The sequence below is a fragment of the Leopardus geoffroyi genome, chromosome C2 (assembly GCF_018350155.1).
Source record: "Leopardus geoffroyi isolate Oge1 chromosome C2, O.geoffroyi_Oge1_pat1.0, whole genome shotgun sequence".
In the NCBI taxonomy this organism is placed as follows: Eukaryota; Metazoa; Chordata; class Mammalia; order Carnivora; family Felidae; genus Leopardus; species Leopardus geoffroyi.
In genome coordinates, this window is record NC_059333.1 from 74248460 (window position 1) to 74273448 (window position 24989).

The 24989-nt window shown below is 40.0% G+C and overlaps 1 protein-coding gene across 7 annotated transcripts in view; it reads left to right on the forward strand.

Moving 5' to 3' along the window:
• Positions 1–653: 653 nt before the first annotated feature.
• The window catches only part of ATP13A3 (ATPase 13A3), a 91208-nt gene continuing 66872 nt past the window's right edge, over positions 654–24989 (forward strand). For 4 of the 7 annotated variants that reach the window (XM_045502559.1, XM_045502555.1, XM_045502561.1 and 1 more), the window contains exons 1-2: positions 2093–2598; positions 3369–3412. The gene's annotated coding sequence lies outside the window, so the exon portion shown is untranslated. Of the gene's footprint in view, positions 745–2092; positions 2599–3368; positions 3413–20511; positions 20572–24989 lie in introns of those variants that run through there. The other 3 variants (XM_045502556.1, XM_045502557.1, XM_045502558.1) reach the window with 3 other exon arrangements.

Here is a 24989-nt window from a genome sequence, read left to right on the forward strand (position 1 = left end):
GTGGTGGTGTGGACAGCTGAGGGAGGGGCTGAGACGGAGCTAGTGGGATGGGCTCACTCCCTGCTGTGCTGACTTTGGGGTGCCTGTGTGATGGGCTGCCAGGCAGGCAGCTGGATATTTGGGTCTAGTTTTTGTGAAAGAGGTCTGGGCTGGAGATGGCTGATTGGGTAGTTGAAACGGTGAGGATGGAGGTAGTCCCCAGAAGAGTGGAGTGACAGGAGCTTATGGGGAGGCTCTCATTTAAGGTGCAGAGTCACAATTGGTGTCACTGAAGGATGTCATCAGAGGAGGCAGGGGCCTCATTTACTGCGAATGTGAGAATTAGGAGAGCGCACGCCCTTGGAACCCGAGGGAGCATTGAGATTCCAGAAGGTGAGACTCATCTTGAGGTGTCAAACGTAGCGGAAAGATCCAGAGAGTTAGGCCTGAGGAGTACCTGCCCGCTTTGGGAAAAGGAAGATCAGAGGTTACTCTTGCCTGGGCAGGGTTAGGGAAGGGAGTGTGTGTGGGGAGAAAAAGTAGACTGCCACGCGTTGAGAAATGAGGAAGTGGAGAGGGGCAGGGGGAGGGACCGCGACGACATTAAGAGGCCAGCAGGAGAGGCAGAGAAGCACTTAGAAGCTACCTGCTGGAGAGGGCACTTTGGAGCGGAGTGCTGGCACCACGGTTTTGTTTTTAGACTTGAGAGACCTGAACTTTTTAAAGGCGGAGGGGAAACAGCCTGGAGCCAAGGAGCCGTGAGAGGTGAGGGAGGAGGCTTTAAGGGCTCAATCCCACCTAGCGAGCTTCTTACAGTTTGCCAACTTCCACACCTTTTATCTCCTGTAATCATTCGAATAGTGTGAGGTTTGAAACACACACACACACACACACACACACACACACACACACACACACACACACCGGTGAGACTGCGCCCAGGGGTTGTGAAGAGAGATGTGGACTCACTAGGTCCAGGGCGCTCTACACCACGTGAGGAAATTCGTGGAGCCTGTCCAGCCCCACACAATTTAGGGGGCCAGGAGTAGCGTGTTCCTGGCTCCCAGGGAGGTGACATCTGCGCCATAAACTCGGGGGCAGTGTGCTGTCTCAGATGATGTGTCACCATATGTCGCGGAGGGAGCCGGGTAGTAAGTAGCCCCTGAGAAGTGTCACCATGTGCTTTGAACCAGAGGCTGAATGCTTCCTGCGACGTATCCCGAAAGTGCGGTGGACCAGGGGTAGGGCGCGTGCCATCCCTTCCCCTTCTCGCGTTTAGGCAACTAAGAGTTCTGTTAGCCGCAGGGCGTAGTAACAATAGTGATGGCCCAGCTTCCCCGGCGCGGGCGCGGTAGGCTAGGGGCCGAGAGACTGCTGGAGCCCCAGGCAGCAGGTGGCGGGGCGCGCTCCCGGCGCGCGTCGCCGAAGGGACGCCGCGAAAACCAAACGCGCGATTTGTATATCCGGCCGGGGCCCTGCGCCGAGATAAAGCTTCTGCGGAGGGAAGTATTTAATTCGCTTCTAGCACCATCGGAAGAAACTCCTTCACGCCGGAGGCTGTGGGGTGGGCGCGTGGGAGCTTTCTCTTGGGTACGCTCCCCAGTCCTCCGCCCGAAGCCGGGTGCGCCGAGCCGGTTGTCAAAGGCGAATTACAGTATTTTGTTTGTTTTTCGATGGGGAGGCGTTGCTGTTAAGGAATGAAAGAGGCCTGGATTAGAGCTAGCATCTGGCTTCCTCTGCATTCTAGCACAAGTTTCCTGCTCGACCTTGACTCTGGCCAAGTCTATTCCAGGCCCCTCACTGGTCCTCAGCTTCCCTGTTCATGAAATGGGAATTTGGACTATGATCTTGTTTTTGCACAGCCAGGGTGGCAAACTCCATCTCGTCCAGGCCAAAAAAACGCCGTCCTCTATGGGTAGCCTCCTCTCCCCTACACCCAGCTCTTTGGAAGGGTCCTCTTTTCCCCTTCTTTTCTTCGCCCGCCTAGGGGGCTGAAGGGGAGGTGGGCGGGGACTGCCCCATCGGCCCGCCCGCCTCCGCTTGCCCCGCCCCCTTACGTCCCCTCTGCGCCCCTCCGCCCTCGGCGCGGGGATGAGGCAATCACGTGACCTCACATCCGGCGCGGGAGTCCCGAGCTCGCAGCGCGCGTTCCCCCGCCCGCCTGCCCGCCTGCCCGCCGGCTCTCCCCGCAGCGTGATCCGGGCGCCACGGCGGAGGGGAGGGGGGGTTCGCGACGTCGCTGGCGGCGGGAGGCCGTTTCGGAGTGCAGACCGCCCCCCTCCCCTGCCAGCCTCCCCCACCGCCCTCCCTTGTTCTCGCTCTGCCCCGGCTGCACGCCGCCGCCGCGGGCGCCGAGGAGGAGAGCGCGGACGCCCCTGTGCCCGGCGCGGCCCGGGCCTGCCCGCGGCGCCTCCCTCCCTTCACCCCGAGCCGCAGCGCGCGGCGGCGGCGGCGCCTCGAGCCCGAGCGACCCGCGGCCGCCGGCGCCGGCCGAGGGCGATGGGGCTGGGCTGAGGCGAGGCGGCGGCGGCGACAGCGGCGGGCCCGGGCCCCGGCTCCCCGCGGTCCCTCGGCTGCTTCGGCCGGGAGGCCGGCGAGGAGACGGCGCAGCGGCGGCGGGTGAGTGGTCGGGCTTTCCCGGGACGCAGGCTAGGGGTGTGGGTGGTGGTGATGGCGAGGGGTTGAAGGAGGTGAAGGGGGTTGTCGGGGGTGGCGGGTACAAGGAGGGCTTCTGGTCGGCTCCTCGGGCCGGAATCCGGCATCCCTTCCCGGGGGAGGTGAGTGGGGTGGGGAGCGGAGCGCTAAGACCGCGGAATGTGTGTCTGGGACAGGTGAGGCGAGGAGGAGACACCCACGTTGTGGGTGTGAAGGCCTGGGTTGGACACGCTGCCTGCGGGGCCGGCGAGTGTGTGCTGGGACTTGAGAGAGGGATGGTGGTCCAGCCCTTTTCGAAAGTCCTTTTCGAAAGATGGTGTGGTTGAAGGGCCGGGCGCTTCATGTGTTTCTGCGGGTGCTGCCCGAAGGGATCTTGAGTTCGTCCTTAGCCTCCGAGTAGTGGGAGCTTCTTGCCAATCACCGCATTTTACGGGTAACTCAGTGAGGCCCAGAGAGGAAAAGTGACTTCTGAATTGCTCAAGGCTTCTCACTTTGACTCTGTAAGCGAGCCTCAGAAAAAGCCAGGGTCCTCTCGTCCAGTACTTGCGCGGCCGCGCTCTCTACGGCCTTAACATCTTCCCCATTACCTTCGCATAGTTAGGCTTGGTAGATGTTTTGACCTCTTTTGAGGGGGTTGTGGCGGAGGGAATGGATTGAAGATTGACAGCTCCGTGCGGGGCTTCCCAGTTGGGAAAGCTTTTGTGACAGGTGTTTATCATTTCCTCTTCCCATAGATCTGACAGGAACATCCTTGGATCTTGGTGTCTGGACATAGGAGGTATGAATCACTCACGTAATTAACTCCTTTTAATCGTCAGTGTCTTAGAGCTATATTTAGTGGTTATATTAGTGCAAAATGAATGGGTATGGAGTTGTAAACCTAGAAACAGAATCCTGTGTTGCCTACGTATGATTCTGAACTGAATAAGTAGAACATTTGTGTACATGATGACTATTTTAGATCTATGAGTCAGGAAGTTAGACTTTTGTAAAAATCCAAGAAATGCAGGAAAGTTAAAGATTATTGCAAAATGAATACTGTCTTTTAAAGGCTTTGTTGCTAAAGTGAACGTGTTCTGATTCATTGTCTTTTGAAGAGTGATTTCGTAGTTAAAAGTGTTTTACCTTTGGTTACAACTCAGCCTCTTTACCAGGCACATATATTAATTTTGTTTCACTGGAATATATGGGGCAGTCTTTTCTCAGGAGGATTGTTACTTTGTGGAATAGGCTATAGGCTACAGTTGCCAAAATAAATGCATGTGGGCATCCCATTCTGGTTTAGCAATCCTTTTTTTTTTTTTTAAGCAGATCAGTTACTGGAAGTTTCAGGTAGTAAGCCTATTATTAATAATTGTCATGGAAGTTTACTTTTGCTACTCTCCTTGCCTTTGCATCATCCACTGTTAGATCAGGTGAGAGTGAGACAGTTGAGATTTTTGAATGTAGTTAGAACAGCAAAGCTTGTGTTTGCACAAGGCATTGGGTAGGAAAAGTGATGGCACTGGTTGTTTCAATTTATAAGTAGTAGAGTTATAAATGAAAATATTGAGTAACAGTTTATTTTGAAAATACAGTTGACAGGCTTTGATTTGATGCAGTGTTCAAATTATGTAGTAGGAGGGCTGATTTCTTTGTCTAGGTCAACCAGGATGCTTTATTTGGGGTATGCCAGGTAATTAAAATTTTAATTTGTAGCTGATTTGAGATAAATAGGATAAACTACATAGATAGGAAAAGTAGTTTTATAGTAATTAGAACAAAGCTCTGTAAGCCTGAATGTCTAAACATTATCTTCTGATGAGTTTCTACCTGGTTCTGCTTATTACATGTTAGAGCTAAAATACTTGTGTTGGTTTAGTTAACCTTTAATAGTTCTTTCATTTAGGTAGTATCAGTTTCCTGCCTATGTTATAGTTTGAATATGGGTTCTTAGGTGGATAATAACTGTGTGTTGGCAGCTACAACATATTGTAGAGAAAGCATGGACATGGGAAATCATACTGGAGTTTGATTTTTGACTTTTCATAACTAGTTGTTTGACCAGTGCTGATAGTTACTGAGTAAGCTCATTGTATGGTAAACTTTGAATTTAACACTTGACATGAATTAATGCATTTAAACCCTGTTTTACAGATGAGGAAACTTGAGATTCAGAGATGTTAAGTTGCTTAGAGTCACGTACAGCTAGCATGGTGAACCTAGAAATAGAAACTGCTTGTTACATACGGTAACAGAGTTAGGGTTCTGGCTGTCTTCAAAGTCCTTTGTATTCTAAGTTGCTTAACTTCCTGATCTTCATCATCATCATCATCATCTTCTACTTTTTTTTTTTTTTTTAAATTAAAAATGAATACTCATACTTACCTTAGCAGGTTTTGAGGATTAACTGAGCACTTGTATTCTCCATTTCCCTCTTGCATTTCATATACTAAATCAGGTTATGCTTCTGTAACATGGTTTTGTAACCACTTGTGAATATAACGTTTTAAAATGTGAGCATACCTTATTCCCAAGATTAATAGTTGTCCTAGGAGATGGGCTACGATCAGTGATATGGGGACATCCTGTGAAACTGTCTTTATTCTGTATTTTTTCCCAATGGTCTGGGTGATGGTGGAAGTAACTTTATACTTGCGAATGACAGCAAAATGGTTGTAGTTGCTAAAAAATAGAATTTTAAAAGGCTCTTGATTACGTGCTTTATCTCATGCTGGGTTCTGTTCACTGGTAAACTTGATAACCTAAACTATAAGTAGTAAGTGGAAGACTTTGTGAGTGGAACCTAAATTGAATAGCAGTTAGCAGCTTATCACGTGTTGAAGACCCGTACTCTTAAACCAATTCACAGTGTTATGTTAGAAGAAGATAATCCAGTGCCTGACATGTACCTGGTACGTCACCAGAAAGTTTGTTCCAGTGATGGGATGCATTCTGAATGTACTGTAGAGCTCATCTAATTAAATCTGCATCCAAGAGATAGCTGATGGGATTTGATCTTTGGTTTTGGAACATAGTTTGTGTGAAATGAAGCTAACTGGCTTATGTAGAGAATAAATCTGTAGTCACCAAAACCATGTTCTAATTAACCCATCTCACTAGTCCAGGAAACATGCAAGAAACAAGGAAATAATTGTTAGAGTCTTACTTAAATTTTGTTGATTTCATATTTTAAGAGTAGAGAAATAAGAGAAGGTCAGAATTAGAACACATCTTTTAAGATTTATTTAAAAAAGTAAAAGGTTCTGGGCTTATTGAATGTGGAGAAAAGTAGGTGGTATCTGTAGGGTAGAATGTCCTGAACTTAATGGTAGCTAATGATTATATAAGTTATGAGTTAAAAACATTTGTGTTAGTAAGATTAAAAATAGAGAGGTGATATGAAATGTCATGAATAAATGGTAATAAAAAATGAGCACTTTGTAATCACGAGTTAAAAGATGTTATGGAATTAGTAAGGAGGGAGAAGAATGCAATGAAGCAAAGGGAGAGCTGTTCAAGGAAACTTGAGGGTGCGCATTGCTGAGTTTCCATAGGACAGTGCTCCAGAGAGAAATGTCCCAATACGGGATCTGGTAACATCTTAGACCCAAAAGGCTCATAATGGGGCCTTTGTTAGGTCTGAATGGTAAAATATTAACTCAGCTAGGAAACTTTAAGACTGCCAAATTAAAGGAGTTATGTACCACGGGGCATCTCTCCCAGGGAAGAGGCCATATAGACTTGAAAACAGAGCTCCACAGAAGCAGGTTTCTTTGAAGGTACATCTTTTACCTCTTCCTGTCACCAAAGGCCACTAATGCTGGTATGAACTGAGAATGCAGGAAGAAGTACCCTGTGTTTAAAGTTGATTTGTGTGTGTGGGATGCGATGAATTAAGTGAGTTGTAATCAATCTCTTTTTTAAAACATTGTTTTAATGTTTATTTATTTTGAGAGAGAGACAGACAGTGTGAGCAGGGGAGGGGCAGAGAGAGAGGGAGACACAGAATCCAAAGCAGCCTCTAGGCTCTGAGCTGTGAGCACAGATCCTGATGCGGGGCTCAAACTCATAAGCTGTGAGATCATGACCTGAGCCGAAGTCGGACGCTTAACTGACTGATCCACCCAGGCGCCCCTGAGTTGTAATCAATCTCTGAATGGAAATTTCTCTCTCTTTTGTTGACTCTTTCACTTACTCCCTATGATCTGTTGACACCCAGATTCTAGTTAGGTAAGAAATTGAATTTCTGGGAAGAGTGAGTTAACTACGCAAAGTAGAATTTCCTGATTATATGATGTGGAACTTGCTGATGTATGTAGTCTTTTTCTCAGCTTTTTTAATTTATTTTTTATTAAAAGATTTTTTTTAAAGTTTATTATTGAGAGACAGAGCATGAGCATGGGAGGGACAGAGAGAAGGGGAGACACAGAATCTGAAGCAGGCTCCATGTTCTAAGCTGTCAACACAGAGCCCGACGCGGGGCTGAAACTCTCAAACCATGAGATCATGACCTGAGCCAAAGTGGGATGCCTAACTGACTGAGCCATCCAGGTGCCCCATTCTCGGAAATTTTAAATAAAAATATTTGGGTGCACCAGTTGGTGGAGCATGTGACTCTTGATCTTGGGGTTGTAAGTTCAAGCCTCGCCTTGGGTATACAGATTACTTAACAAAATCTTAAAAAAAAAAAAAAAAAAAAAAGAATTGTACCTCTTGTTGGGTGGTGGTATAAAGACATTTCTACCTCTAATAGCAAGCTAGATTAATTGACTATTCTATTTAGTTTTTTCTGCTTTCTTCATAAGGCATTTGTGAGTTGGACAATGAAATAATGAAGTGTGAGATTGGAAAACATTAATGCTGAATGGTCACAGATAGGTCAAAGACTAGTCCCTTCTTTTTATAGAAAAGGAAACATGTCTGGAGAGTAAGTGATAGCATCCTAGTAAAGGATCTGGGGTTAGACGGTTTCTTTAGGTAGGGTATTCTTTCCACTCTTTCCTTTGTTCTAGTTACCGGCCCATCTCAAAACTCGATGTGCATTTTTTCTTTTTTCTATTGAGAACCAACGTTAAGGATTGCTTTTGATTACTTGACAGGCTTTTATTTTATTTTTATTTTATTTTAAAATAAGTCATGGAGTAGTTACTACATGTCTAGTGTGCCTTCTTCTAATAGCATCCTTGTTGCTCTGCTTTTTCCCATTTGTGAAAAAGGATGAATAATGCATTAGTTATTAACTTACTTTGATACACAAGACCAATGTTTTGGTTCCCAGTTCTTTCTGATCTAAAGAGCTGAGTAAAATGAAATCACCTTTTATGTGGGGGCTTTGGGCCTAAATTCTCATTTAAGGTAAAAATCCAGTATAGTCAAAATTACCCTTGAAAAAGTCCTTTAGGAAGGCATCAGTTTGAAAACTGATTGTTGACTGACATACCGTTTTTCACTTCCAACAGCCAGTTATTTCTCCAGCTTTTAGGTTATTTTTTTTGTGTGAGCTGGATCATAATTGGCTATGTGAGATACCTTTGACAGGTGAATGGGACTTTAGATTGGCTGAGAAACAGCAAATTTATAGTCTCCATTGCATGCTCACTCTGGGACAAGGATGTAAAGGCAGGCATCCTGCCACCATTATTTAAAGTTATTTTTTCTCTTGTTTTTCTTTTTTTCCTATAGCACAGATAGTTGAATGAGTGTAATTAAAGGCATATATGATGTGAGTCCACAATGTGAATAATGGAGAAAGAAATTAGATATTTATGAAAATCTGTTCTCTCTCCACGGTTATATTGGGTGTTTTATAGCACACAAAGAACCTAGAATAATTAAAAGACTCAATAATAACGTTGGAAATATTAGGGGACCATTTGTACTTTGTATAACTCTGGGTTGATATTCAGCTATATTCAATGTTAGATAATGTCTTCCTTAACTACTAGTAAAATCTGCATTATTTTAAGAGAACTGTAGATGCACCTGGCTGGCTCCAGTTGGTAGAGCTTGGAACTCTTGATCTTGGGATTATGAGTTTGAGCCCCATGTTGGATGCAGAGTTAACTTAAAAATAAACAAACAAACAAACTATGTAAGTTGTTAATGTTTTCCTTGAAATTTAAAGTATCTGAACCTAAACATTACTCTTGGGATAGCACAGTAAGAAAATACTGGTCTGGTGGCTAAAGATGCCTTGGGAGAGGGTGTGATACATATAGGGGTTAAAATGTGGGCACCAGAGCCACGTACAAGTGACTTTAAATTCCAGCCTCATCACTGATTAGCTCTGTGGTTGGGTTCAAGTCACTTAACCTTTTTTAGTTTCTTCATTTGACAAGTGGAGGTAATAAAAGCTACTGGAGAGAATTGTGAGGATAAGAGCCTCAGTAAATGGTAACACACTATTATTTGTTCAATGTAGTTATGGTTTAATAACATTTAGCATATTCGAAACAAATGTGTGTGTGTGTGTGTGAGAGAGAGAGAGAGGGAGGGAGGGAGAAAAGTGAAGAGAGGGGAACGTAGAGGGGGGATTGAGGATTGCTGCCTAATTTATTATTTTAACTGGAGCAGCAGGCAATAATGACATAGTTTTGTATTCAGGCTTTTCATAGTAAAATACCATGATTTTGCATCTTTGGGAACAACATCCTAAAAAGCTCAAGCTGTTAATCTCATGTATCGCTAATGTACATTTTATGTATATTTTTATCTTTCCCTTTCTCTCTTTGGGTGTGTTTGCAGTCATTTCCCCCTATCCTCTGTGTTACTGTTACCCATTGTCTGTCCCTGGCCATGTTATAAAATTTAAAAATATGTTTAATTAGGCTTATTTAGTGGAATCTTATGTGATTTATTTTCATTTAGAAATACTGACTAGTGAAATGTGTCTACATCTTTAAAAGGAAGGTTTGAAATTTTATTTTCTCTCTGTGGCCTTTGGATTGATTTCTTTAAATGTGGGTCACTGGTTCTTCAAAGACCAAAGATTTTTCATTCATCTCTACATTATGCCTTAACTTTTTTTTTTTTCTTTTTAATGTTTACGTATTTTGAGAGAGGGCAGAAGCAGGGGAGGGGCAGAGAAAGAGGGAGACTGGATCTGAAGCAGGCTCTGTGCTGACTGCAGAGAGCCTGATGAGGGTCTCGAACTCATGAACCAAACTGTGAGATCATATGTAACCTGAGCCAAAGAGGTGCCATCAAGTTGAGGTGAGCCATCAAGGTGCCCTAATTATGCTGTAACTTCTTAAGCCATCAGTTTTCTAAGCTCATTTATAATTTATTTTGTCCATGATTTCCTAAAGTTTCTCTTAAAAAAAATTTTTTTTTTGCCTTACTGTTTTTCCATGCATAAAAGATAGAATCCTTATTTACATGCCAATTATAATAATGTGTTTCAGTTTACTAAATAAAATGTAAAGTACTACAGGCAAGTAGCCTAATTTTGTCTGGAGCACTTAATTATTTGAACGACTAGACTAACTTAACAAGTTCTCAGTTAAAGTCGATTTTTACCTCAGGGATCCTTTTGATAGGAAAATATGCTTTTTATAGTGATTACTACTGCCTTAGAGTTCATTGATGGATAATTTTGAGCTAACCCATGCTTGTTTTCTGTTCAGTTTTTGGTGAGAAGAACAGGATAAACTGTTTAGTTAGGTTCAAAAGCATCTTAATGTGTTTTTCTCTTGAATCCTTTCTTATCTCTGATGCAGCCCATAGTGAATGACCCTTCCTCATGTTGCCTTAAAAGTATTGTGGCAATTACCAATTATTGTAGCACCTACGTGTTGTGATTTTTATAGGCAGGAAGGAAGGAAGGAAGCTTGGTTAGGGCCTTTTGGTTATGCTCTTAGGATTGTGTTGGCACATCTGATTATTCAGTGTGTTTTAGTCCTGTGTGTGCCAAGCACAGGGCTAGATGCTGGATATATGTTGATGAATGAGTTCTGCCATCTTAGAGGTGAACAGTCTAGCAAGTGAACACAGTGCTGCTGTGCTGTACAAGCCCAGAAGACACCATTCACATTGTATTGGGAACGGGGCCCTGTGTCATGGCCTTTGGTCTCTTTCAGTTGAAAAAAGTTCAGAATCTCCATCACCTGCAAGTTAATCCATATCTGTATCATATCAGACAAGGCCCTTCATCATAGAGACCACCCTGTGCCCCAGTCAGTTTAGGTAACTTGTATTCCTGACATTTTCTAGGATTTCTCACCTTAGTACTTCTTCTTTTTTTTTTTTTTGAAGTTTTTATTTTAATTCCAGTTATGTAACATACAGTGTTATGTTAGTTTTGGGTGTACAGTGTAGTGACTCAGCACTTCCATACGCCTCCTAGTGCTCCTCATGGCAAGCGATCACCTGTTGAACCCATCCCGAGCTGCCTCCTCTCACCTCAGTACTTCTGCATGTGGTGATTTCTCTGCTTGGATTCCATCCCTCTGTTATTTTCCCTCTTTTTACTGCCTGTTTGCTTGAGGAACTTCACACCTTTTAGGTCTTATATCAAGGGATAGTTCTTCTCTGAAGTCTTTTCTGTCCTTTGCCTTCCTCTCCCTGTTCCTCATGCTCCCACGATACCTACTTTATAGCAGCACATAACCATTTTGTTTGATATGTGTTTGCTTATCGTCTAGTTTACTAGACTTGGCTTCTTGAGGTTAGGAGTTTAATCTTTGTAATCTCCAGCATTTAGCACAGTGCTTGGCACATGTGGGCAGTGACATCCTAAAACATGACTTTTTATGAAATCAGAAGTGGTGATAAGCCATAATGATTTGTGCTGGAATGTTACTTTAATATTTAGAGATTTATCCTGAAATGTTAGGATACTTGGGCAACATTGATTTTTTTCAATTAATGTGCCTTTTCCTAAATCAAGCAATGGTCTAGGGTAGATTTCAAGATACTACTGGCTAGGATAAAGACACTGTTTTAAGTTCATTGGAGAACATGTTGGTGAACCTTTCTGTCTAGAATAATGAAAAATTGACCATAAGTGGTCTCTAAGACCAGCAAAGCTTTTCTTTTTTTTAAATTTATTATTATTTTTAAGTTAAATCCAAGTTAGTTAACATAGAGTGTAATAATGATTTTAGAAGTAGAATGTAATGATTCATCACTTACATGTAGCACCCATTGCTCCTCCCAACAAGTGCCCTCCTTACGGTCCCTTGCCCATTTAGCCCATCCCGCCCCCCAGCACCCCTAGAGCAGCCCTCAGTTTGTTCTCTGTATTTAAGAGTCTCTTATGGTTTCTGTCTCTCTCTGTTTTTATATTATTTTTGTTTCTCTTCCCTTATGTTCATCTGTTTTATATCTTAAATTCCACATGTGAGTGAAATTATATTTCTCTTTCTCTGGCTGACTTATTTCGCTAAGCATAATATACTCTAGTTCTATCCATGCTGTTGCAACTGGCAAGATTTCATTCTTTTTGATTGCTGAGTAATATTCCACACACAAAGCTTTTTGATCGAAGAATGGGTGACCCATAGGATTGCAGTAGCACTCTGTTTCTGCCGGTAGCACCCATGGCTGCTACCATGTGGGAGTGGATGTGGTGACGAAATGAGAACACTTGTGGGAAGCCCAGGCAGGAATACTCTTAGACTTTTGCGTGGGCCAGCTTCTGAATGCTAGAACTACAATGCCCATTCCCTCTCTCTTCTACTTTTTTTTTTTTTTAAGTTTTGTTAGAGATTTATCTTAGATTTTCAGCTTTGAGAAGCTATAACTAATTTACGTATTAACTTCTGAACAGAATGACTGTTGATGAAGAGGAAGTTGTTGATACTGAAGAACACGGTGCTGTGGGCGGAAGGTGTATAGGGTTACATGAAGTCGGTAAGGGGCCTGGGAGGGGTTATTGGGAGAGTTGGAAAAGGACATTGGGATGAGTATAGGAGCATGCCAAAGACAAAATTTACTTGGTTGTGAAATTTTACCCTTTCTTCACACCCCTTGTCTTGCCCTGTCCCATTCATTCACCTAGATTGCTTAGTGCTGGCCTCATTCTCAACCTTTAAGTTTTTAGTCTGTAAGTCCAATGTTGTGGGACAAATGTTCTGACACATACAGAGGGACAAAGATGGGAGATGTCCTCTGCTGGAAGGTAAAGGGACACTCAGACTATGGTGGAGAACATACTTGACCAGGGTCTGGAAAAACTTGTAGGAGTTCTTTAGCCAAACTGTTAGGGCATTCTTGGCAGAAGGAACAATGTATGTAAAGGAATGGAGGCAGGAAACGAGCCCTTTGAGGGATTAAAATGTGTTCTATATAGATGGAAAGTAAGGTTTGTAAGAGGTGAATGATAACCTTTGGTGAAAGAAAGGCAGGTGGTGTTGATGGCTAGGCAGGGCCAGATTCTGAAGGATATTAACATGTTTTCCATTTAGTTGTGACTTTGTCCTTGGAGCCCAATTGGCTCTCTCCTCTACTTCCCCATGGTGGGGAAACACATAGTATTGTGCATTGTGAGACTTTTCAATTTTTTGCTAGTGAGAGGACTACTCAACTTTCTTAATCCAGTATATTTCTTCAAATGATACAAGCAGAGGATGCCTTTTTTTTTTTTTTTTTTAAGTAGGCTCCATGCTCAGGGCAGAGCCCAGTGTGGGGCTTGAACTCATGACCCTGAGATGAAGACCTGAGATGATATCAAGAGTCAAACGCAAAACCAGCTAAACCACCCAGATACCACAGGGGATACCTCTTTTTTTTTTTTTTTTTTATTTCTTCTGTAATTTATTTATTTTTTATAATTTACTTTCAAGTTAGCACATGGTGCAATAGTGATTTCAGGAGTAGATTCCTTAAGCCCCTTACCCATTTATCCCATCCCCCCCTCTCACAACCCCTCCAGCAACCCTCTATTCATTCTTTATATTTAAGAGTCTCTTATGTTTTGTCCCCCTCCCTGTTTTTATATTATTTTTGCTTCCCTTCTCTTCTGTTCATCTGTTTTGTATCTTAAAGTCCTCATATGAGTAAAGTCATATGATATTTGTCTTTCTCTAATTTCACTTAGCATAATACCTTCTAGTTCCATCCACGTAGTTGCAAATGGCAACATTTCATTCTTTTTGATTGCTGAGTAATACTCCAGTGTGTGTGTGTGTGTGTGTGTGTGTGTGTGTGTGTGTGTGTTGTGTACACACACATACACACACCACATCTTGTGTATCCACTCATCCATCAATGGACATTTGGGCTCTTTCCATACTTTGGCTATTGTTGATAGTGTTGCTATAAACCTTGGGGTGCATGTGTCCCTTCAAAACAGCATACTTGTATCCCTTGGATAAATAAATACCTAGTAGTGCAATTGCTGGGTTGTAGGGTAGTTCTATTTTTGTTGTTTTGAGGAACCTTCATACTGTTTTCCAGAGTGGCTGCACCAGTTTGCATTCCCAGGGGATGCCTCTTTAAATATTTTATTTTGGAGGGACTCTAACCAGTTTGGGAAATGCTTCTGCAGACCATAGGAAGCTACTGAAATTTTAAGCAGAAAGAAATAATCACGTCTGGTTTGTATATTGTTAAGAATGGGGAAGACCAGAGAGGGCATCAGGACCTGAGTTGAGGCAATGTCGATGGAGATAGGGCATGGTGAGGTGGATGTGAGAAAGGTAGAAATGGTAAGACTTAGTGCCTAGTTGGATACAGGTATGGAATAGGAAGGAGTCTAGGATGACTTCCAAAATCCTGGCATGGAGCTTTATGCAAATCATATTCATTTTTTTTCTTTACATTTTTTTTTTAACGTTTATTTATTTTTGAGACAGAGAGAGACAGAGCATGAACGGGGGGAGGGGCAGAGAGAGAGGGAGACACAGAATCGGAAGCAGGCTCCAGGCTCTGAGCCATCAGCCCAGAGCCCGACGCGGGGCTCGAACTCACGGACTGCGAGATCGTGACCTGAGCCGAAGTCGGACGCTTAACCGACTGAGCCACCCAGGCGCCCTGCAAATCATATTCATTTAAGGAGTAGAAAGATACAATAAAGTTACTGAATTTTAGCTGTATGTAAACATGTATGGTTGATGTTTAAATCTGTGGATCTGGAGCTTGAGAGAGATTAGTGCTGAAAATACTGATTGGCAGCTCTTGGTAGTTTTCACCATAGATGGATCAGTGTTGCCACCCTTGGTCCTTGGGTTATTACAAAGAGAGAAGGCTGGAGAATATTAATTAAGAAGTGGGTAGAGGAAGTGGGGCCTCGGGCAATGTTAATAATTAAGAAGTGAGCAGAGGAAGTAGAAACTTGGTAACCTGGCTACCTGCCCCATGACCCAGGCTAGTGTAATATGAAGTATAATTTAGAATTGTGGGAAGTAAAAGGTGTGGGCCATCTTGGGAACCTGGTCAGTATTTTCCTTATGAAAGAGTATATTTCAGGTACATTGGGCTTTGAAATGAATTTTTGGAAAACAGACCCTTGAAAGATGATACTGTCTGCATGTTAATTCCTTAATTTGTTGGTAAGGTTCTTTGACAGAAGTCACCCCATGCTTGACTTTGTGGGAAAATAAAAAATGCTGATTTTGGTTAAGTGAAGTTTATTTTTTTCCTGTTTTTAAAAGACGATATTGACTGAAAACTGGTCAGTAAAGTAGATAAGGCCTGTAAAAGTGTTTTGTAAACTAAAAATCCCTGTACAGATGTCAGTTACTACTGTTATGGTTGGCATAGTGCCCAAATGCATTGGTCTTTTTTTTTTTTTTTTTTTATCCTGAATAGTGGATTACAAAATGACCATAGGAAATGAGAAATTTCAGATTTCTATGATGGTTGTACCATGAGTAAGACCATTATTCTCTTCAACAGCAATTTAAAGTGTTTTTGGAATACTTGTTGAGTGCAGATGTTAAGGGCTTTGCGCTTCCTTTCAATGCTGAGTCAACATGGGTAGGTTTCAAGTTGGGGAAAAGGAGTGAAGTGGAAGAAGACAAATTCACATTATTTTAAAAAGATCCAAGTACTTACCAATTATAGTTGCAAATTAGCAGGATTGTACTTTTTGTACAGAAGAGTTTCCTAGTGATTTTGTGCTTCTTTTGTGGTCAGGTCTTCATAACGTCTGGAAAAATGAAGTGTGAACTGTAGTGTTGCACAGATGATGAGTAAAACTAATTTTGCTTTCTTGCCAACGTAATACAATAATCTTGAAGTGAACAACGCTGAGTTAATAAAGAAAAATTATTTTGGAGTTTGCTGTTAATAAGAAAAATGAACATCTCTGGGGTCTGTGTAACTCCTTAACATACTCCTTACAGACTTAGAATGTAATTTCCTGGAACTTTTTCTTCTCTCTGTTTCTCACTTTTTGACTATTCCCTACCCACCCTTGCCTCTTTTCCTCCCAGTTCTTCCTCTCCACTCTGTTTAGGTACCTGTCTGTGCACACTATTACTTTTTGTTTCATTGTGCAGGTACAATGTAATCATTTTGAATAGGTTTAGTCAACAGTTTAAACTCAGTGCTGTGCTACCAACAATGTACTTTTGCTCAGCTGAAATGACATAGTACTATGGAAAGTTGAGACCCACTTCAAGTAGTACATGCAGTGACCACTGCGTAATGATGGTTACCTGCCAATAGCAACTATAAGGTTTTATCTAAGCTACATGTTGGCTTCTGTGCAAAAATGTAGATAATATGAGTCTTAGAATTAAGGAATGTTTAAATTTTATTTTATTACTATTTTTTAAGGTAAGCTCTACACCCAATGTGGGACTTGAACTTATGACCCCAAGATCGAGAACCACATGCTCTACTGACTGAGTCAGCCAGGTGCCCCTGAGTGTTTAGATTTTAAAGAATGAATGTTTAAATTTTACGTTCAAATTGCTGATTGAAATGGCATGCAAGTTTTTAGGGATTTGGATCAATAGCATTACATTTTAGAAGAAATAATCACTAATTTGCATTAAAATGGAAGAAACATTCATATATTACTTAACTAAAGACCTTATCTTACCTCTGAATTTAAAAATGTAACTTTTAGTTTGGGCAGTTAGGCTCACTTAGTGTGTACAGACTGTAATTAGAACTCTAGATTTGTCAATTTCTATTGTATTAAATACCAAACAAGTTCTTTAGTGCTTGTTTTAGAATACTTGTTTCAGTTAGGTTTTTCTGCTTGTAAGTACCCCTAAAGCACAAAACTCATATACTCTATTTCCTGAGTTTGAAGAAACTGTTAATGGTAACATGTATGTATATGTACTTGTACATGTGACATGGATTTCTAATTGAGATTGGTGGATCAAAGTGTGGGAATATTAAATTCTGATGTACTCTTGGTTTTCCAAAACAGTAGTACAGATTCACTCTTAACAGCAGTCCATAGGGTGCTCCTTGTTTTTATTTATTTAGCCAGTTTAATGGGCAAGTAGTGTTTTACCACATAATTGTATGCTTTACCTCACCTTGTTCTCTAATAGGTTCGTGTACTTTTTAATTGTTACTGTAGTCCCTTCCCTTACTCCATAACATTGTAAGATCCCTAAATTCTGGTTTCAGACAATTGTGAATTCGGGAGTCATCTTTGTAAAGGCAGTAATAATACACCTGCCTTCTTTTCCCTTCACCACCATTATCATTTGTTTTATGTCTTATTTTTTCATTGAGACACATGAGACAGAAGTTATATATCTATAGAAAACTCTGCTTTCCAAGATTAGTATTTCCAGTGGCACTAAAAAAAAAAAATCTTACAACTTTTCATAATCACTTTTGATCAGCAGCTTCTCTATTAAGGCTAGTGAAAACTGTCAGCCTCTTTCCTTATCGATGTCGGAACATCACCTAGTGGTGAAAGAGTGCAACAGCAAGATGGGTATGGAGGCAATACTTGTGTAGGTCAAAGCTTTCATGGTTGGAATGTATCGTTCGGATTATTACAACTGCTTCATTTCAGTGGAGAAGAAGTTGAAACCAAGACAGGAAATTGAAACCTTCCAACCAAGTTGAAACCAAGAAGGAACTTGCAAAATAGTTCATGTTGAATTAATTGTCTTTTTTGGGGGGAGGGGGTAAAGTTGTATATCTCCTACAATTCCTAGTATAATAATGAACATGGCATATATGGTTACTTAATGCTTGTAGATGGACTAATTTGATTAAATAATTTAGGATTTGCTGCTGTTTATGTTGTGTCACTGGCTACTACTTTTCCTCAGTGGAGCCAAATTGTGGAGGGGACATCAAAATAAATACAAGCAACTCTAGCTTCCTAGAAATGTACTTGTTAAGGGGGCCTTCAAAATGACTACTTTTCTTGCCTGGGGTAAAAAACCTGATGAAGAGAGATCCAGAAAATCTGGAGAATGGTTTGGTAGAGCACCGTGAAGTGCTTTGCACCTTTCTACAAGTTTCACACCCAAGGGTGGCCATGCATTGGAGAATTAGAACTTTGTACAAATGCTCAGCCTTCCTTCTTTCCTTTCTTTAACTATTTAGATGGTAAAAGCATTAAAAAAGCACTAAAGTCTCTCCCACCCGCTCACCCTGCAATACAGTATCACCACTGGTGGCCACTGTGTCCAATTTATCGATCTATTTGGTTAGGGGTAGATGCCAATTTTCTTTCTAGGCCTACTGATTCTGCCTATTTTAAATATTCACTCTGTAGGACTGGTCTTATTGCAGTGATCCTGTCTATTATGTACTATTGCCTGCTGCAGCATTTTTCATAATAGATGGTAAGATTTTGAAACCAGTCTAGCAATTATAACACTTTTGTAAATCTCAGTCCTCAAATGTGAAGCTTTGAAAAGTCACATACGTGAAGATTTAAAGGGAGGTTTGAAAGTTTTAAGATCAAAGCAGCTTGAATAAATGAAAAAAAAAAAACCTCTGATATAAGTAGACATTTAAAAAATGTAAGCCCTTTATTTTGTATGTAAAAGAATTTTTACACATTTCCATTTTTTACAAAGCAAAAGTTAAAGCATAAATATCAATTGTCAGTCCAAAGCTACTTTTCCCCATTTTTACTAATAAGTGTTTTGCAGTTGACCAATACTCAAAGCCACTATTTTATCTAATGATGACTCTTACCACATGGAATTTCTACGAATAAAAGGATTGATTTAATGTATTTAATAAAAGTGATAACAACATACATAGGTATGCTGTAGTGTGGGCTAAGCTGTAATTCTTCATGTTCCTAATATTAACCCGAAGGCAGATAATTACCTTATTTTTCGTAATTATAACTTATTTTGTTTTAGCTATCACATTGTTTTGTAACGTACAAAAAATATAATTATACAAAGACTGTACTTGACAAATGTAAATACAGTCTTGGTTTGGTGTGTTTTGGACACAATGGTCTTTCTTGAGCCTAAACACAGAAACAAAAGCATGTATTATAAGAGAAAGTTCAAGATGGGAAGTGATAAAACGGGTGTTCAGCAGAGCTTTGTTAAAATGTAGCTGGTATCCTTGTAAAATTTCCACGTATTCATTAAATTATATTATGTCATTCTTATTGTTGAGAGCTGACTTGAAGTGTTAGGTTTTGCCCTCATAGAGAGTTGTGGCAATTTGGTTCCTGTAGTGCGGAGATTGAGTTTAAAAAAAAAATTCTTTTTACACAAACATTTGTGTAGCTATTAAAATGGAGTAAAGTAAGGGCTTATATGTATTAAGGCTCTTTTTATTTCAAATGTAAAGGGAGAGCTGCTTTTGAGTTTCAGAAGGTTATCTTAGTTGCCGTGGATGCTACGGATTTGACAGTGAAATAATATTCAGAGTGCTGACTGAACTGTTTTTACTTCAGGATCTTTAAAACACCTTTTGCTGAGTGGGCCTTCAAGATGGGTTTATCAAATTTTTATTTAACATGGGTAGGTACGTTTAAGTCTCAGAAAAAAAAAATACCTAGAAGTACAAAGCCAATAGGATGATTCATTCTTTCAACAATGCAAGGTGACCCTTTTGAGTCTTAGTCTTAGTGCACTTTTTAATTTTTAAAACTGCAGAGTGTATGTTACAAACTTAAAAAAAATGTTATGTAAGCATTTCTTTTAGAGTAATTCAGTTTTGTGAATTTTGAGTAATAATACATTTTTAACTTTAGTTTTTTTACTTCCATCTCTCTGAACTTGGCAAATACTGAAGTAGAAATTTAAAAATGTGTTCTTCAAAATTACTTCACTTGAAGTTTTACTCGTTACAGGTCACTCTCTAAATCACTTTGTGAGATTATATACTTTATAATTCTGGGCACATCTATGGAATATCCTTCAAACCCTCCATACATACTATTATAAAACTTTTGTTCCAACTAATAAATTCAGGTTTGAAGCAAAGATGGCTTAGAGGTTCGGGGATTTCTATGCCAGTTAAGGCCAACCCCTCTTGTTTTAGGAAATGAGATATGACTCTTATCCTAGAGTATTATACTTCAAATGGTTCTTAGTAATTATATAATGTGAAAAAAATCAGTAAACTTACAAGAACTAGCATTTGATTTAGTGAGATTTATTCCTGATAGCTTCACTTTGTCCTGTGCTGCTCTTTTTACTCACAAAAAATCAAGTTCATTGTAAATGCAAGGAAGGGTTTGGTTAAGCACAATAGCCTATAAGCTCCTTGCTATTTAGATAACATCAAGGCTGAGGCATGCACTGTGGAATTGGGAATTCAGTGTGCTAGCTAGATGTGACTTAATTCAAGAGGAGCTCTACCAGTGGCAGTTAGATGGCAGAAGGGTGTATCTTCTGAAAGTCCATTTAAAGTCCCTGAATATAAAAACCCTAAATTTTAATATCTTAGTCATCTTGAAAACAGTTCAGAAAGAATCAAAACAATATTTGGCAGAAAATTCTCACCTGAATGGATTTTTATGCTTAATTTTATTTTCATTATTAATAGCCAGATTTTGAAAGTGCTGCTGATACAGCAATTGGGAAGAATAATGATATAGTGCTTTTGGTAAGAAAAATTTCTTTAATTTGCTTTCTGTAATCTAAAAATTGACCTGATTAAAAACCATGTATGCACTCTTGCAAACTACCAAAGTTATATTCTGTAAGTTAAATGGATTTTAGAAGTTTGGTATTAATGCTTCAAATGTTCTAATTAGATATATGGTAGAATAGTATTTAATATATATTTTCATCCTTGTAAGCAATATAATTTAAAGTATATTTATAGATTTTTATTTTCATGGAGTCAAAGAAATGTTAGAGGCTTTGTATTATGTACCTGTTTTTAAAATGGAAATATACATTTATAATATGTATATGTTTTAAATGTAAGCTGCTGCAATTTTCTCACTGGATTTTATTAAAAGTTTATATGAAAGTCTTGGTGAAGTCTTGATAATTTCCTATGTGGGTATAGTATGTTTAAAGAGAATAATAATTGATGGTTAACTTTTTATTTAAATTAAATTATTTTTAATATCAACTTCAGTAAAATTGGTAAGACTTAAGAATTTTGCCTTAAAAAGTAAGCTAAATTTTAGAACAATAACAGTTATAAAAAAGAATAATGAGATACAATGGTTAAGAATTGTATTTTTAGATGATTATGAAAACTAGATTGTTACAGGCAACATATGAAGATGAGTTGATGTAGCTGAGTTGGACTGAGGTGAAGTCTGTCAAGATCCATTTGGGGAAAAGATTTTAAGTAGTTGCTAGTACGTGAAGTTAATGAAAACATTGAATATTAATGATAATTCTTTTTCTAAAATTATAAAAGCATGCTTATTCATCTGCTAATACATTCTACATTGAAAAATTAGGATTTCAAAAAGTGGGGAAGTACATCTGTATTTCTAGGCAATGGATAAAAGACAAAAATGAAGAAGAGTGAGAGTCAAAACTTAGCATTAAGAGACTATGGATAATGCCTGGTACTTGATTGGTCGGGTCAGTGGATTTGAGATTTATAGAAATAGAGTTCTCAAGGTTTATGGCCTTTGGTTCCAGGAATGAATATCTTCTGAAATTTTTTTTCTTTCTAAAAGCTTCAGATGAGTGCCTTTTATTTTATTTATTTAAAAACACTTTCTATTACATTTTCTACACACTAAAAAAGTAGGAAGATTAGGATAATGAACTCTCATGTACCTGTTATGCAGCTTTTAACTCAGCTGTAGCAATTACTAACTCATGCGATCCCCTGATGAATAAGTATAGGTTTTTTAATTTTTACTTTTTTTAAATTTGGAAGTAAGGTCAAACCTGCAGAAAAGTTGATATATTGGTGTAAAGTTGTTAAGTTCCTTGACTATCTTTCTGATATTTGCAGAATCTATAGTGATGGCTCCTAATTCTTAAAATTGGTAATTTGTGTCTTCCTCCTTCCCCCTTTGAGTCCAACTAGAAAAATGATCAATTTCATTGATTTCTACTATCAGTTTTATTAATTTCCCTTCAGTGCTTACTGTGGGTGTAATTTGCTGTTCTTTTTCTACTTTCTTCTTCTTCTTCTTTTTTAATGTTTATTTATATTCGAGAGACAGAGAGAGGGGGAGAGAGAGAGAGAGAGAGAGAGCTCTCAGCACAGAGCTTGACACGGGGCTCAAACTCATAAACTGTGAGATCATGACCTGAGTCAGATGCTTAACCAACCAACTGAGCCACCCAGGCGCCCTGTACTTTGTCTGCTTTCTAAAGGTAGACACTGAGGTCATGATTTTAGGGCTTTCTTTTCAGAATTTGAAATTTAGTGCTATAAATAATTTCTAAATACTCTTTTAGCTGCATCCCACAAATTTTGATATATCTTCATTTTCAGGATATTTCATATTTTCCCTATTGATTTCTGCCTCATGGATTTTTTTTCTCTACTTATCTTTCTCTTTTGGTTTCTAATTTAGTATAATTTTTTTAAAGAATTTATTTTGTATGACTTGAATTTATGTCTTGGAATATGGTCTTTCTTGGTAAATGTTCTGTGCACATGTTCAAAGAATGTATACTTTGCAGTGGAGTAGAGTGTTCTGTAAATATCAGTTGGGACCAATTTGATTGATAGTGTTATTCGGATCTTCTAAGTCCTTTGTGTATTTTGAGGATCTGTTAAATGTATACCTGTTTAGGATTACTGTTTTATGTTAATCAGTTGACCCCTTTGTCATTACAAAATGACTTTATCCTTGGTAATATTCCTTGCTTTGAGATCTACTTTGATATTAATACAGTTATTCCAGCTTTAATTTGAATAGTGCTTGCAGGGTATAGTTTAACTTTTAGTCTACTATGCCTTTATATTTAGGTTGCATTTCTTTTAGGCAACATATACTTGCTTATGGCCTTGCTTTTAAAACATAAAACTGTAATCTCCATCTTTTAATTGTTGTTTAGACCATTTATATTTAATGTGACTATTGATATTGTTAGGTTTATCATTTTTTTAATGTTTGAGTGAGAGAGAGGGGGAGAGAATGAATGGGGGAGAGGCAGAAAGAGAGGAACAGAGAATCTCAAGCAGGCTCCGTGCTCTTAGTGCAGAGCCCGACTTGGGGCTCAGTCTCATCAACTGTGAGATCATAACCTGAGCCAAAATCAAGAGTTGGACACTTAACCAACTAAGCCATCCAGGTACCCTGCCATTGTTTAAATTTTTTAATTTTTTTATTTTAGAGAGAGAACATGTGTGAGTTGGGAGAGGGACAGAGGGAGGGAGAGAGAATCTTAGGCAGGCTCCATGCTCATCGTGGAGCCTGATGGGAGGCTCAATCCCGTAACCCTGGGATCATGACCTGAGCCAAAATCAGGAGTCAGGTGCTCAACCAACTGAGCCACCCAGGCACCCCAATTTTTAAAATTTATTTATTAAAATTTTTTTAACCTTTATTTTTGAGAGAGAGAGAGAGATGAACAGAGAGAGAAGGAGAAACAGAATCCCAAGCAGGCTCCAGGCTCTGAGCTGTCAGCACAGAGCTCAGTGTGGGGTTCAAACCCATGACCTAAGCTGAAGTCGGATGCTTACCTGACTCAGCCACCCAGGCATGCCCCCCCTTTTTTTTAACTTTTAGAGAGAGAGTACGTACACACAAGCAGGGGAGCAGCAGAGGGAGAGAGAATCTCAAGTAGGCTCTACACCCAGCATAGAGCCCAATGTAGGGCTCCATCTCACAACTGTGTGAGATCATGACTTAAGCCAAAATCAAGAGTTGGATACTTAACTGACTGAGCCACCCAGCCACCCCAATATAGTTAGGTTTAAATCAACCATCTTGCTGTTTGTTTTCTATTTGTCTTTCCTCTTGTTTCCATTTTCCTCCTTTTCTTTGTTACATCAGTTGAGTATTTTTTATGGTTCCACTTAATAACCTCTTGATTTTTTTTACTTGTGACTCATTTATTAAAATTTTTTTTTTACGTTTATTTATTCTTGAGGGAGAGAGAGACAGATTATGAGTGGGGGAGGGGCAGAGAGCGAGGGAGGCACAGAATCTGAAGCAGGCTCCAAGCTCTGAGTTGTCAGTGCAGAGCCTGATATGAGGCTTGAACTCATGAGCCATGAAATCATGACCTGAGCCTAAGTTGGATGCTTAACTGACTGAGCCACCAGGCGCCCCATATTTATTAAAAACATTTTTTTAACGTTTATTTATTTTTGAGAGACAGACACAGAACATGAGCAGGGGAAGGGCAGAGAGAGAGGGAGACACAGAATCCAAAGCAGGCTCCAGGCTCTGAGCTGTCAGCACAGAGCCCATTTCAGGGCTGAAACCCATGAACTGTGAGATCATGATCTGAGCCGAAGTTAGTCACTCAACTGACTGAGCCACCTAGGCACCCTATGACTCTTTTATTTTAATGGTTACTTTAGATTTTAGAGTATACATCTCTAACTTATTACAGTTTACTTTCAAGTGATTAAACTCATGTCTGATGCTTTTCATTCCTTCGTGGAGATCCACGTTTCCATTTCCACTTTTCTACCTGAGGACTTCCTTTAACTTTTTTTTTTCAGGTTTTGTGTCTAAAAGTCTTATTTCACCTTTGATTTTGGAAGATATTTTTGCTGGGTATAGAATTCTCTGAATGGTTTCTTTTTCTCAGTACTTCAAGATGTTACTTAGTTGTTCTCACCTGTATTATTTTTAGTAAGAAATCTGTGTCATTCTTATCTATTTTTCTTTGTATGTAACAGATCTTTTTCTTCTGGCTCCTTTTATTTTTTTTCAACGTTTATTTTTTATTTTATTTCTTTTTTGGGACAGAGAGAGACAGAGCATGAACGGGGGAGGGACAGAGAGAGAGGGAGACACAGAATCGGAAACAGGCTCCAGGCTCTGAGCCATCAGCCCAGAGCCTGACGCGGGGCTCGAACTCACGGACCGCGAGATTGTGACCTGGCTGAAGTCGGACGCTTAACCGACTGCGCCA